Raw genomic sequence first — 14,306 nt, 5'->3', positions numbered from 1 at the left:
GGCTTAAGTCCAAACAGCATATCACATGTACAAGATGCTTGTTTCTTCCCTTCAATTATCCTTCTGCTGTGATCTATCTACTCTTTTCCAAGGCAGACATGGAATGTAATTTCTAAAAAAAAAAAAAAAAAAAATAGACAAATCTTTAATGAACTTGTTTGAACTTTAAGTGTGTGGGATTTTACCCATGGTATCCAAATCTGCCAAAAATTAATTTGAATTTTTGCAAAAACTTTTCACATATTCCCACTATTTTTTAGCTTGACTAAATATTCTCACTCTTCTGCCCAAAGACTATTGCAAATGGCATGGTCATACCAGAGATGTATGTAGAAGTAATAAATGAATGAAAAATGCATAACAAACTTTTCAGTTCTTCAAGAAAGACCTTTGTTAATTATTTCCTCAAGTGCTAAGTAAAATTGTGTTTTGAATAGATTTGGCAGGAAAAAAACCTACTTAAAACAATTCAATGGCAATACCAATTTCTTTTCAAGAATATATTGATTCCTTCTTGCAAAATATTACTTCAACCTAAGTTTTGAAATAAAAAATCAGTTTTGAATGGCAAAATATTGTTTGTTCAATGTTCTGTTTTCAGAATGTTTTTGTGCTACAAAGGCATTTCACCATTATTCTCCCTGGTTTCTTTATCTGAATAAAAAAGAAGGAGAAGAAAAAAACTTTGATGCATTGTCATGCTGTGATGGGATATGTTTTTTGAAGTCTTTGCATTGCCTTATTGGTCTTTATTATTTAAATGCCTGGTTTAAATTTATATGATGAATTGAAGTCTGGGGGGGCTGTACCCGCATTGACTATAATCCAGCCAGCACTTTGGAGTTTGTTGCTACCCATATTACTTTTGATTTGTGTGGCAAATCTCCAGGTTTGAAGTTTCATTGCAAGTGCCTGAAATCGGAGTAGGATGAGCGTTGTTATTTTCATTGTTTGGAAAACAAAAAATGTACCTCTGATAATTTTTGTCTTTGATTACTGCTTCTTCAAAGGATTTAAAACAGAATGAAAGCCTTTGAAAATTTTGGAGATGAAGAGACATGAGAGTTATTCTGTATGCACCAGATAAACAGATGTCTTAGCTTTCAAACTAAACCTAGATAATATAATCACAAGCTTCATCAGAAACAGATAACAATCTAGGTGCACAGTACTTTACATTTTACTAATGTGCAATGGGAGAAATAATAATACTACTTCCTTCACTTGTCTAAATATTTGTTTCAGACTAACAGCTCAAAAACATGTTGGTAATAGCAAACAAAATATGATAAATTCCTTTGAGGGGGAAATACTCTCAGAATAATGTCATTATAAGCACAAGTAAACACACTTTGAAATGTATTTGCAAATAAGTAAGACACTCATAATGCTGAAGGTATTAAATTGTGAATTCCCAAATTAATAGGTATCAGATGTCATGAGCGCTTTTCATCCTGTATTAGAGTCACACTGAAAAGTCCCAATAAACTTAAGTTGAAGTTGTAATCATCCAAAGGATGACAACATGATAGGGCTCATTCTTAATATGTGGAAAAATGCCTGCATGGAAATATGTAAAACTGTTTAGAAATAGCTGATGGTGTGCATTACTAAGCCAGCCTCTGCAAAATAACTTCCAGGAAATCCTAAAATATGGGCAGGTTTAAATCACCCACAGAAGAATCATATAAGAAAGAAATGTAGGGTTTCTTATGCTCCTCTTTGTTCCTGATACTCAGGACATTAAACTAGTGTGTGCACCTGAGCTGTAGCTAATGGGCAGGGCAGGAAAAGCCATAGGAAACCTGGCTAAATTGAGCAGAGAAAAGCCCGAAGGAATTCAGATTCAGTTTATGGTTTCCTTAGGCTGCCTTAAAAGGAACAAAGTGATTTCTGTAGTTCCAAAACAAGTTCAAATGAGTTACCTCCATTTGTGAAATGATGTGTTCCCACATCAGAAAGTCAGTTTGCTCTGTACAAGGGAGGCAAGATAAAGTATGGACAACACACAGTGCTGTAGTTCACCAGAAGAAAATCGAGTTCAAAAGAGAAAGTACACAAATAGAAGTCAAACTTGTTTCCACTGTAGAAAATCATAATTAAAACAGAAGATAGAAGAAATAGTACCAAGAAAAGGAAGGTTCTTCAAAAATGCAGGAAAGAAGAGAGAAGATAAAATTCCGATTCAAAGAGGAGAGAAGTGGAGAGTCATGATTAAAATTAGGAGAAAAGGAAAGATCAAGCCTTAAGTAAAAGGAAGAATAAATAGGGGTATTTAGACACAAACAAGGTATAATGTAATATTTAAATGGTATGTACATCAGTTGTCTCTCTAGGCTTTGAGATCCAGATGTTGCTATTAAGGTGTAAAGTTAGGCTGAACAGGACTTTAGTATTAATGCTGAGTTTTAAAATTGAAAGTAATTTGTATTTTGAAAGGCATTAAATAGAAAGATCTATCAGAGAGCAGCCAACGCGTGACTATTTCAAGACTTTCTAACCAGAAGTAACACTATAAGCAGTACAATTCTTAGGCTTTCATTGGTAGCTAATTATGATTCTTGTTCTTCTGTATATACGGCTGTACAGATGGCAAGCTGGACCTGGAACACAGATTGCAAGAGATGGAGAAATAATGACGTTGGGGAGAACTAAAACTATTTTAGACCAAACATGTTTGATTTGGCTTAAATTTTTAGTTAAAGGCAAGGCAACATATCCAAAACCTTGGTCTTCTCATGGTTGCTTCATTGGCAGTTGCACTTCCATTTAGACCTCAAAGGAAAACTTTGTCTTCTTGGTGGCACCCATGGCTATGTCTACACTGGTACGTCTAGGGACTGATCCCTGACAACCAGCACAAGTGGCACAGACTGATTCACCGCCACATTGTTTTGGCCTAGCTTCTCTGATCCTCCCCTATGGGTTGGTCATATTTTTTTTCCTGGAAAGACTCCCTGTGGCTCTTATATTACATTTCTATTTTTGTGTGTGTATTTTCAGTTCAAAGGGTCTGAATTGATATGAGGACTTGCGCTGCCGCCTACAAGGTTAATGACATAACATAAAGCTGAGGGGAATTCTTGTGCGCCTGAGGATAGTGAGGGTGCTTAAGAATGAAAAGCCTCTTGGGACAAAGTAGGAGGGCAGCTGAGGGAGAAGGGATAACATGTTGTGTGATTTGGACATCGAGGAAAGATCCACTGAGTGAATTATTCTCAGATGGGTGCCCAGCCTTTGTCTTTGATAGAGCTAGTTGTAGTGCAAAATGGTAAGGTAAGTAATAGTTAATTAGTGTGTCCAGCTCATTGCTTGCTTCGTTTCTCAGTAAATATATACTTTTAGACCTGATTCTGACCTTGATTTACACTGATGTAAATTAAGCAAAATTCTAGTGGTATTCCTATCAATGGAGGAAAACAGCTGCTTTGAGTCAGAGTCAGAGCCCTTGTGGATACTGGATTTTGTCTGCTGTCTTGTCTCAGTGTATTTAAGAACTATTTCATTCTTAAAATACATAAGTCAGGTATTTAATAATTCAAATGATACTTGGTGTATATACGAAACTGAACAGTAAAATGGGCCTTATGCTACCCTCTATGCTCTGTCTTCTGTTTATGCTCCTTTTTTGTTGGTATTGGTGTGCTCTAATTTCTTTCTGCTTCTCTGTAGATCCCACTGTCTGGTTCCCTTTCACAGCAGCTTGGTCTAATGTCAGTTGAATATAAAACTGAAATCTTAAGGGAGATCTTTTCCAGTTCTGGCCGTTCTCAAATAGCTTCATTTCAAGACTGGTTTGTTTTGTTTGTTTTGTTTTGTTCGCAAGCAAATCTCTAGACTGTATATGGAGAGAGGAATGGTAGCAAATAACTATGCATATAAATTCCTATTTATTGAAAATGAAACTATTATAGCAACATAAAAATCAATGTTTGTCCAATTATTTTCTGCAGGCCGTACAGTACATCGCAACATTGTTTCTCATTAGATTAAATCAAAACTGTTCTTAAATACCATTTTACCAGCTGTTACTGAATAAAGGGTGAAACAAACAGTTTGTAGTATCAGATATGTAGCTTTCTGGCACACATCTTTGCCAACTTTACAACAGCTGTGTATAATGTTTAAAAGAAACAAAGGCCCTCGATGGTTATTCTTCAGTTTTATTGAAATTCACCTTTTTTTTCCCCCCTGAAGTAGCATCCTATATTTGTGCTAGTATAAAGTGAACCTATCGCCAGTAAAAATGCATCAGAATTCATAAACTAATTCTTAGATTTTCTTTCTTTTAATAATTAACAAAATGGGGTGAAAATATTCTTACAAGCAGTCACACTTCTTAAGAAATTACTTAGGAGGACAGCTTCATTTTTTATTATTTATTTTTGTCTGGGTTTTTTGTTTGGGTTTTTTTCCCCCCCAAAATAGAGATGCAATATAGTCTGCACAGAGATTGCCAGTGCATACTGACTGTCAGGTCTGTATATCAGAGACATATTCAGATGTCTGTGAAGCTTGGGCCCTCTTGAGTTTCTGGATGTTGTGACTCCCAAAACCAACCTTAGCCTAGTCAGTGTAATCTATACTTGATCCCTGATTTCACAGGGACCCTTCTGTGAGCTGCAAACAGTGGAAACAGCCCAAGATGTTGAAAAATGACAATGTGGCTCTTGTCTGCTTCAGCTGAGCAGGCAATATAACCGCACGGCCACGGGAGGGGCATCCCAATAATACAAGAAAATCTCAGTCGCGGGACAAGTTGCAGATTGTCTTCTGTGTGCTAGTCCCAGATCTAAATACTGATTCCTCCTCTTGCTTTGTCTAATCACTTTGCCTTTCTGTTTTGCTTTCCTGTTTGGAAAGTAAGGGTAATAATAATAATATTTAGCTTCTTCAGGAGATGGGGTTTTTTCACTAATGAATGTAAAGCAATAGAATGCTATTATTAGACAATGTGGGGGTGAGGAGAGTAGACTTGGAAGAACTAAGATTAAAAAAAGTAAAAAGTTTGGGAATAAGAAGATCGAGATCACTAAAAGAGGGGTGGGGGGAAGAAACCCAAAGAAAACAGAGGGTGCAGAAGGCATAAGAAAAGCATAGCTCAGAGGAACAGGGGAGGTACATTTGCCAAAGGGAGAATGTCAGGCAAAAACATTCTTCTTGTTAAATAAATGAGCATAATTGAAGAGAAAAGAAGAAACCGTAAAAAAAAATGAAAGAAGTTGAAGAAAGTGATACCGAGTAAAATGGAAGGGGTTTGACACAATCAAATGAATGAAGGAGGAGGACAATAGTTTATAGATTCTTCCACACTTGATGGCAACTGGCATCAGAGATTGCCTTGCAATCAGCTTAATAGCAGTTCATGGCACAGGGACCACTACCTGCTGAGGTTGTAGGTAAAATCTTGTCCATGGTGAAGTAAAAGGTAAAATTCTAATTACCTCCAGTGGGCCTATGATTTTGCCCCCTGAAATTGGGACTTCTCATAGGAAAACCAGCTGCTTAAGTAAACTAAATTAATTTAGGCACTCAATAAGGAAAGGTAAGTATTTGAATATACATGAAAAAATACCCAACTTGGCAACAACATAAGGAGCATAATAAATAAAAATTGAGTACAAACCTCAAAATCAGTCTTGATAGGAAAGTATTGTTATTTTAAAATTAAAATCATTTACATAATACCATATATTTAGGCAGAATTCTATAAAAATATATAAGACAAGTTCCCCGCCCTAGAGAGATTTCATTCTTAATAAGACATGACAAACAAATGCGAGGCAAATTAAAACAGGTAGAAGGAAAGAAAACAGAAAGAGCAAGATATTTAAAAATGAAAAAAATTATAGGTGGCAGAAAAAATGGAATAACAAGTTGAAGATACAATTTAGGAACCGTGTTAGGTTACTTGTGCAGAATTGTTCAGAAACCTCCCACAATTCACACAAATTTCAAGTACACTTGTGTCACTTGAACTACATCACTATCAAGAAATTTTATTTTTTACCAACCCACCTAAGTTTACAAAATATTTCAAGATGACCTCTTTTATTTCCCTCCTGGCAGAGTCAGTTTTCTTAAAAAGTTCTTTGATGTGGAAGAATCTATAAACTACCGTCCTCCTTCTTCATTAATTTGATTGTGTCAAACCAAGTAAAATAAAATATCAAATACTCCATCCTGAGCAGTGGTTTTCTGTGTGGGTACCAAATATTTGTATGTGATTTTAAATTCCAATTTGTTTTTTTCTATTGAGCATTGAATTCTTTCAAAGAAGAGGTCAGTAGATGGATTAAAAAAACAGAAACATATTCCTTTGCTAGAACAATGTCAAGAGAGGTCTCCTGCCAGCTGCCCAAGTTCACTGGTTATTGTGAGTGATGTTAATTAATGTTAGTTAATGGCCAACACTTTTTAAAATCCTCAAGTAGTTATTCTCTACATTGTAATCTCTAAATGTTTTTAAATGTGTGTTTTACAGAATTGTTCAGGAGAGATTTGGAAAGGTAAGGCTCAGAGTGAGGCCTTCCTTGGCTGAACTGTTTCTGGAGGACCTTCAGGCAGGCTGTACTGTGATGGGACATCTCAGGAGAGGTTTTGCCTGAGTTGTTCTAAAGTTCTTTCTTGCTCATAATTATCTGCTACAGCATGGTCCTGAAATTTGGAAAATGGCCACTACAGAGTCACAAGCATCTGTCTAACCGCTAGGAAGATTACTTGTATATCACTCTTCCTGACACGGGAGACAATTAGGCATCAGAGGAAGGGGACTGAAAGAGCAAGCTAAACAGTTTAAACATTACATATATGGTGGAAAAGGAAAGTAGAAGGCTGACAGCTCTTTGGATCCTAGAAGACTTTCTCCAAACTTAAAGCTTTGCGATGTGGATTTAATCCAGGAGAGAGGGTAGGGTGAAAGTTCAGAAGGAAGATAGATTTTAATTTAATGAATGGCTGAACCAATGGAGGGATGAAACCATTACATAGTGGTGAGGCATTTTTAATAAAATATCTTCAATCAATTTAACCTGCAGACTAACTGGTTAGTGATGGATAATGCATTTTTGTAAAAGTGAACCCACATGCTTCTAATATTATGCCAAATTAAAGTTTTATTCATATAATGTAAAAATAGGTACTCTTTGAAAGATTAACTCCAATACCTTCAAGCATTGGCTTAATATTCAGCTTACACATAACATTCTTAAAAAGTCAGTACACATTAGAACAATTTCACTGCACAGTCATGCTTCATGTAACTTTTTTTTTTAATACTATTCTTGATGCCTCAAGATCCTTCCCTTGCACTAAATTGTCTGAAACTTTAAACCTCACCTTGTCCGCTACTGGATTCTTGGTGACTGTATTAGCGTTTCAGTGTATGGCACTCTAGAACTGAATCATATTGGGAAATTGTTTTACAACTGCAGTTTAAACATGACCATTACACTGACATAAATTACGCCTTTGTAGTAGATGAGGTATAATAGAGTAATAACAACAGTGAAGAGATTTTGAAGATGTAAAGAACATAGAGTGTGATAAAACATTTTGCAAAAAAAAAAGTTCAAACAAATTCAATTTCAGAGGCTTGTGGGGAAAATATCCATTTGAAACATGTTTTGAAGTCAGTTGGGAAAAGGGTCTCCAATTCCTTTGGCTTTCCCACTGAGTCCAATGACAAATATCCCAAAGTAGAAGAGTGATTACAGAGGTCCTGTGTCTCAGAAAAGCTTTTTATCTTCACACTTATCTTCTCAAAAGTCTTAAAACTGCTAGATGCATATGGTCAGAAGTAATGTTATGCTTATCCCCCAGTCAGTATATCCTTACCTGTACTATTTCAAATCCAGTCTCCTTTATCCTCTCATGTCTGTCTCTGTCAATCTGATCCCATTGTTTGCAATACCCTTCTTATTCCTTTGTGCATTAAAGTTATCAATATCAAAGCAGTAGTGCCATGAAAATAAAGAATTGCAAAGTTAGGATTGCAGTTCTATAATTAAACAAACATATTTCGCTGCATCTCCTGCAGGTAAAGTGGCCCTGGGCAGAAAGTTCATGGTCTGTGGTCTTAAAGTACAATTTGCCATTATATTCTTAACAGTGCAGTACTTGCCTGATTGGTTTGTTCATGGAAGGTGATTAACACTGTAGGCTTGCAATGTATCTATTTAATGTTTTAAACAGTGGGGTAAAAGCATAACAGGTAAGTTGCAAAACAAAAGCTGTTCATATATACTTCATAGTATTATGCTTGTGTTCATTGCAACCCTTATTTAAGCGTAATTGATGCCATAACTCTGCAGCAGTAACATTTCTCTTTTGCTTGGTTATTCAGCCTTCCAAAAACCTCCTCTGTCACAGCAGAGGAATCTGATTCTGAGAGTAAGCTTTCTTTTTCTTTTCATTTTAATACTGTCTTGGAGAACAACTTTTTAGTTTGTTTTCTAATTAGACACTCCCAAAGATCAAGAATTAGAGAGCTTGCTTCATCTTTAAACAGCTGGGTTCCCAGCTGGGTTTGTGTAATGACTTCACTAATTTCCTTTCTTTTAATGTGTTTGTTTTCTATTGGTGAGATGCATTGTTTGGAGTTAGAGTTCCTTTGCAAACAGTACTGCTTCCGCTGTTTTAGTTATCCTGCAGTTGATTCTATAGCTCTGATTTACGAGCTAACCTATTTTATCCAAGTCTGCTTTATGATGATCTGTAATGGTTTTTAGGCTTTCTAGTTTTTCAGCTGCTGTTTAGTTTTCAGGGATTTAAAAAACATTTTTCCAAGATATCATTAGAAGTTAGCAGAATGCTTTCATGTATAATAAAATATCTTTAGGCTAATTTGCTGGGAACTTTAACACCCTCATTAGTAGCTTTCTGTGTATGGCTTAACAATCTTACATGTTTGTTGTTCACAAGTCCTAACTTCCAATTAAGTGGATTGTGTTGGAGTTTAGGGTTGAGAAAACATGATGGTTTAAACTTTTGGGGAAAGTAGCACTATAAAATTGTAAGATTTTCAGATTGTCATTAAAATTTCCCTTGTTATGAAATTGTATTTTCTATTGTGAGAGACACGCTGCACTCCATGACAGAACTGGACACATTATATGTTTTTGGTATTTATTAATCATAAGTGATGCCTTAAGTTTGCAATGATAACCTTTTATGAGTGTGTGTGTGAATTTTTTTGCTTTGCAGAAGTCTGTCAGGGCAGAAAAATCTCCTTCTGAGAAGAAGTTTCCATTTTCCTTTTTGCAGTACAGGGGTCTACAGCTTGAATATTACCCTGTGAAATTCTTAGCTCTCTGTTTTCATTTCTTTAACTATGTTAATTAAACTTACTATTCTTATTTCACAGAAGGGAAGACTGAAAGAGAGCAAAACCAATGCTTTGCTAAATAAATAACAAAACTCTACTTGTCTTTATTTGTAGTTTTCTTCTTTGGTACTATCTTTAATTTGCCCCTTCTTTTCCCTCTCACACCATACGACGGGATTCACGTAATCGCATGTATTTTCCTTTTAAGGAATCTGTATTTTTTGGTCTCCGGGAGAGCTCTGTCTTTTTCCCTGAAGTCACAGAAGACAATCAGCAGAAAAGAAGGAATTTCAGGGACCTGCCGACATTTTTAAAGCCATAGCCAAAAGAGCAGGTCTGAAGTGCCTTTCAGAAAGAAGTACCACGCAGCAAAAATATGCTGAGGCAGGATTACAGCCCTTTTGCTGAGGAGTGTCCCTCCTCTCTGCGCGGACCACGGTGACGCCTACTCGTCTCTTAACGTTATAGCCAGAGCCAGCCAGTGGAAGAAGTTTTACCTGAGCACTGTCAAGGTGGAAACTGGTTACACTGAGCTTTGGAGACAAGTTCAGGCACTTTTTCATCCCTATCATCTTGTTGCTGCCAGTTCCAGACTTAAACTGCCCTTCAGCCGCCCTTTCTCCTTTTCTTGCTTGTTCCCCCGTATGCCGACACTCCACTTTCAATTTTGATCTGATGAAGGTAGATTTTACCTGAAGAAGTTATTTTTGACTGGACACAAGGCAAAGCTGGGGAAAGTCCCAAGACAAATAAAAATCCTTGTCATCCTTTCGTGGAATGAACAAAAAGGCCAGATTTTTAATTGCCTTAATTTAAATTCTGTGGACCATGAGCCTGCTGAATCTCATGTGTCACTCAGGAAACTTGACTGATTTCTCATAGCTACTATTTATATAATAACTGTATTGTAAAGTTTTTTAGAGATCCCTCATGGCAATGCGCTCTGCCACTGTATAAAATAAGTTTATCTGGAGATTATCAAAAACTCAAGAGTGAAATCATAGAGCTCCTTAATGTACTGTGCAGCCAACTCTATTAAGTATAGAAACATTTTTTCTTCCACACCACATGAATTGTGTTTCTAAATACTTGGAGTGGTGTATAGTCATAGTCGCTACTGTAAAAGACAGAATTCTCCTGTGAGATACTAATGTTCTATTTATAATTTATTGTTGTCTAAAATACAAGGCAGTAATTATGTTTATTCTCAGAAACCAAGTGTTCTCATTTCAGGGTGGGGCTTTTTTGTTTTGTTTCTTTGCAAGCAAAAAATGCAGCCTGTAAAGTAATAATGCGATGTAAGGCCCGAAGGTGCAAACATTTCTTCACACAGTCAATTCAGTTTTCAGGTACCTGCTTTATGGACTAGCCATGCTGTGAACTGCCACAACTCCGGCTGACTCTGCTCAGAGACAGTGTAGATCTGGCTGGCTTTATTAGCTCAGGCCCAAATGCAAATATGGTTATACTGCCACCAAAGCCAGCTTAGATCCAAAAAGAGTAAAGTAGCTTTCATTTGGCAAAGAGACAAAACGAACTCTGGTGATTTAAGCTGGTCCTGCGCTGGCCAGAATGGACGTTTCAGCACTGTGTTCCCAAAATTAGGGGCAGAAAGGAGAGCGATGCACTGCCTAAAGTTCACTAGTGTTGATGAGAGGCTATTTGGTATGTCTACACTGCTAAATTAAAAGAAGGCTGGAGAGAGTGCTGAAGCACCGGTCCCCATTCATCCACACTGTTTAATTGCTAGTTTATTCCCTGGATTTGTGTCAGAGGGTTTCAGCTTGTTTTTTTCCAAAAAAGTGTGGTCTAGGGGGGTCAGCCTTCAGCAACGTGAGCACAGTTGATCACTTCAACCTGGCCCCTGGGTCATTCCCAGACTGACTTTTATTTAGCAGTAGACGCTGCTTTATTACTCCCCTTAACTCAAGTTCAGCACAGCTGTGACAACCTGAGCTGGATTCTGTAAAAGGGATTCAAGCCTCATCTTCCAGAATAGTGTCCCTTTATCACTCCTGTTAAAGTGTCCTGGTGTCTAAAATAGTGCACTGAGATAGTATGAGAGAGTCAATAAGACCAGATAGCCAAGCTGTTGGGACTCTGTCCTCAGGGAAAGAAGATGTGGACCTGAGACAATATTTTGAAAAAAGATAAGATATTATATTGTATATTATGTCTTGAGTTTATAAATTAAATGACTTCTGAAAAGGAAGGAATGCATTAGGAGACTTAACAAGACAGCACCTAATTTCAAAGTGGTTTTTGGCTTTAAAAACAATCTGTGTGATAATGGGACCAGACCTGCCAAGTTTCACGCTTACGTAGAGTTGCTGTTTATGGAAGACATTTGTATGATTTTTTCTCTCCCCCATTCCATTTGTATTTTTGCTGTCCAACAATCAAATGTATTTGTTCAATTGTTAGACGTTAGTGTATTGTTTCAGATGCATGTCTCCATAGTTGCTGTTTACAGTATCTTCCTCTGCTTAGACTCTTGTGTCAATAAGCTTCTGCATTTGAAAGTAACACATCTTTATTTTTCAGCAAAAGAGATTCCTCTCCTCACCAGCTTGCTGATTAGGTAAACATTTAGGCAGATATTCCTCTCATATATCTTTGGCCATCTAAAAATTAGGCATCTATCATGGCATATCTCTTCAACTGTCTAAATGTAGTCACGTAGTCTAAGCTGGTTACCTAGGCTCCCTCTATAAACACTGGAGAGAGATAGTTGCAAAAAATGATTCATTCAAATTATTTTAGATGGTTACCTTAGGAAGCCTGAAATAAGATCCAAGAAGAGATGAACGCCTACACCTCCTCTCACAAATGGCATCTAATTTTTTCGGATCAAGAAACCAAAGCTGTGAGAAGTTTAATTGCATAGGCCCTAAGATACTCTTGTTCAAATACAATCTCATGGACAGCTTAAGCCCAACTGACCTCGGAGCTGCAGCAGTATTCAGAATTTCCCTATCCTCTGTATGAAGTTCTGGACTGAAGATGACTATTTATCTTTCATTCTTATTACCTAGGTGAAAACAAAATCAAGATTAGAAAAAGACAAAAGAGATCAATCTTTCTTTTGATTTTTATTTCTCTTTTTTTTTCTGTCTTGTAGGCTAAGAACTCCCTCAAATACCATTCTCAGCTGATATTGATTTATGTAATACATCTAGAATACTACAATACTTCTGGGAAGTAGAACTAACATCAGAACTGCATCTACCTCCTTCATATTCTTTCTTTGCATTTGCCCCATGACATGTCCTATATCTGGCATGTTGTATAGGTTGCATAAATTACAGTTGTCATCATGGCTTTGTGACTTCTTGAGAACAAACTGATCTAATATTTTTTACTGCTATTTCTTGATGCCCTATTCATTTTGTTGATGCTCCTCTTAGACTCTCCATTAGCTTAAATTACACTGTCTCGGACACTTGTGAGCCTACTACACTAAAAAAAGTTTAAAGACAGAAAAAGATTGCCTATCATGTTGGGTCTTCTCCACTTCCCCTAGGCCCAATGACATAATCTCTTAAATATTTTGAAATTCAGAACATAAAGTACTCTTTTTTTTTCACAAAGCACGTGACTGTTCTGAGACAACCACACCTCAGAGGCCATCTTACGAGACCACTGAAAAAGCTATTGCGATGAAAAAGCAGCAGAAATAAAGTAGGAGAGCAGGGAACAGCATCTAAACTCACCTCTGTGAATCATACAGAATAACCTTTCCTTTTAATGTATTCAGTACCTAATAACAGCCCTTCCTCAAGGGCCTGTTTGCACTGTAATGAAAACATTTCATAATGTGGTTCCACCATCAAAACCTACTTGCAGGTCTGCAACACCCAACACCACCATGTACCTGATCTCCATCTATGATGCATAGCTGAAGTCCTCACTGACTACATAACATATTTTGTACAGGGAAATCTTGAGAAACATTTGAGATAAAGCATTTGTGATTATTCTGTTACAACGTAAAACAGGTTGTCAGGAGGTATCAGTCTAAAACACAAAAAGACCATATGTGGGGCACAATGAGAAACGATATTTGGAATACAGATTTTCAAGCACCACTGTTCTCGTGAAATGGAAAGAAAAGAGAAAATAAAAACACTTCAGAACCTAAAATGGCCCAAGCCTGAAATGAAGAAGAATACCTATTAAGGACACTAGTTATTAGATAATAACTAATAGAAATAGAGATGTAACTACAGCTTTGGGGAGGCAAAGCACTGCTTCTGAGTGAGTGCTTTAGTGAGCTGTCTATAGAGTCAGACTTTATTACATCCTCTATCTCTGGCCCAGTAAATCTTAAATTCAGCAGGAGGGTTGTAGGTTATGATGCCCATGCATTGTCCCAGTGTAGGAAATTTGGCTTTAACTCTTCCATCCTTTCTTCCTTAGCATGAGAAAGTAACTGCATTAGGTCTCCCTTTTCCTGGTCAGGTGCTGTCAACTCTTCTCCCTCTCTTTTGTTCTTTTCAGACAAAAACAGTGCTAAAACCAAGTCCATGCAGCATGTATTCTACCTATAAATTTTAATTGTATATATATTTTAGCTTCATTAAAATGTTAAAAAGTATATATATCCCTACTTTTCTTAACAATATTATAATATCAGGAAATTTGTCCTTTTCAGGGATTTTTGCTTGAAGCTAGAGTTCCATTAGCATAGCCTAGTCTAGAATATGTGGCTTCCTAACTCCAAATCCGATGCAATTTTTGCCTTGCCAGGACATCTGGTCCATCAGACAATTAGCCCAAAACTGTACAGTGGTTTTTAAGTGAGACAGGACCAGAACCCTTTCACCAAGTTCCCAGACCTAATCTCTCTCCGGAGGACTTTGCTGTTAACAATGCAAAAATGCAAATTCATTTTAAATGGAGTCTGTCTTAAAGCAAAGAACAAATATTTTTTTTCTGGTTTTCTAACTAAAGGTTGACTGGAAGCATTGCAGAATACAGC

Source organism: Aptenodytes forsteri, unplaced genomic scaffold (assembly GCF_000699145.1).
Source record: "Aptenodytes forsteri isolate BGI_AS27 unplaced genomic scaffold, ASM69914v1 Scaffold51, whole genome shotgun sequence".
Taxonomy (NCBI): domain Eukaryota; kingdom Metazoa; phylum Chordata; class Aves; order Sphenisciformes; family Spheniscidae; genus Aptenodytes; species Aptenodytes forsteri.
Note: the sequence above shows the minus strand (reverse complement) of the source record.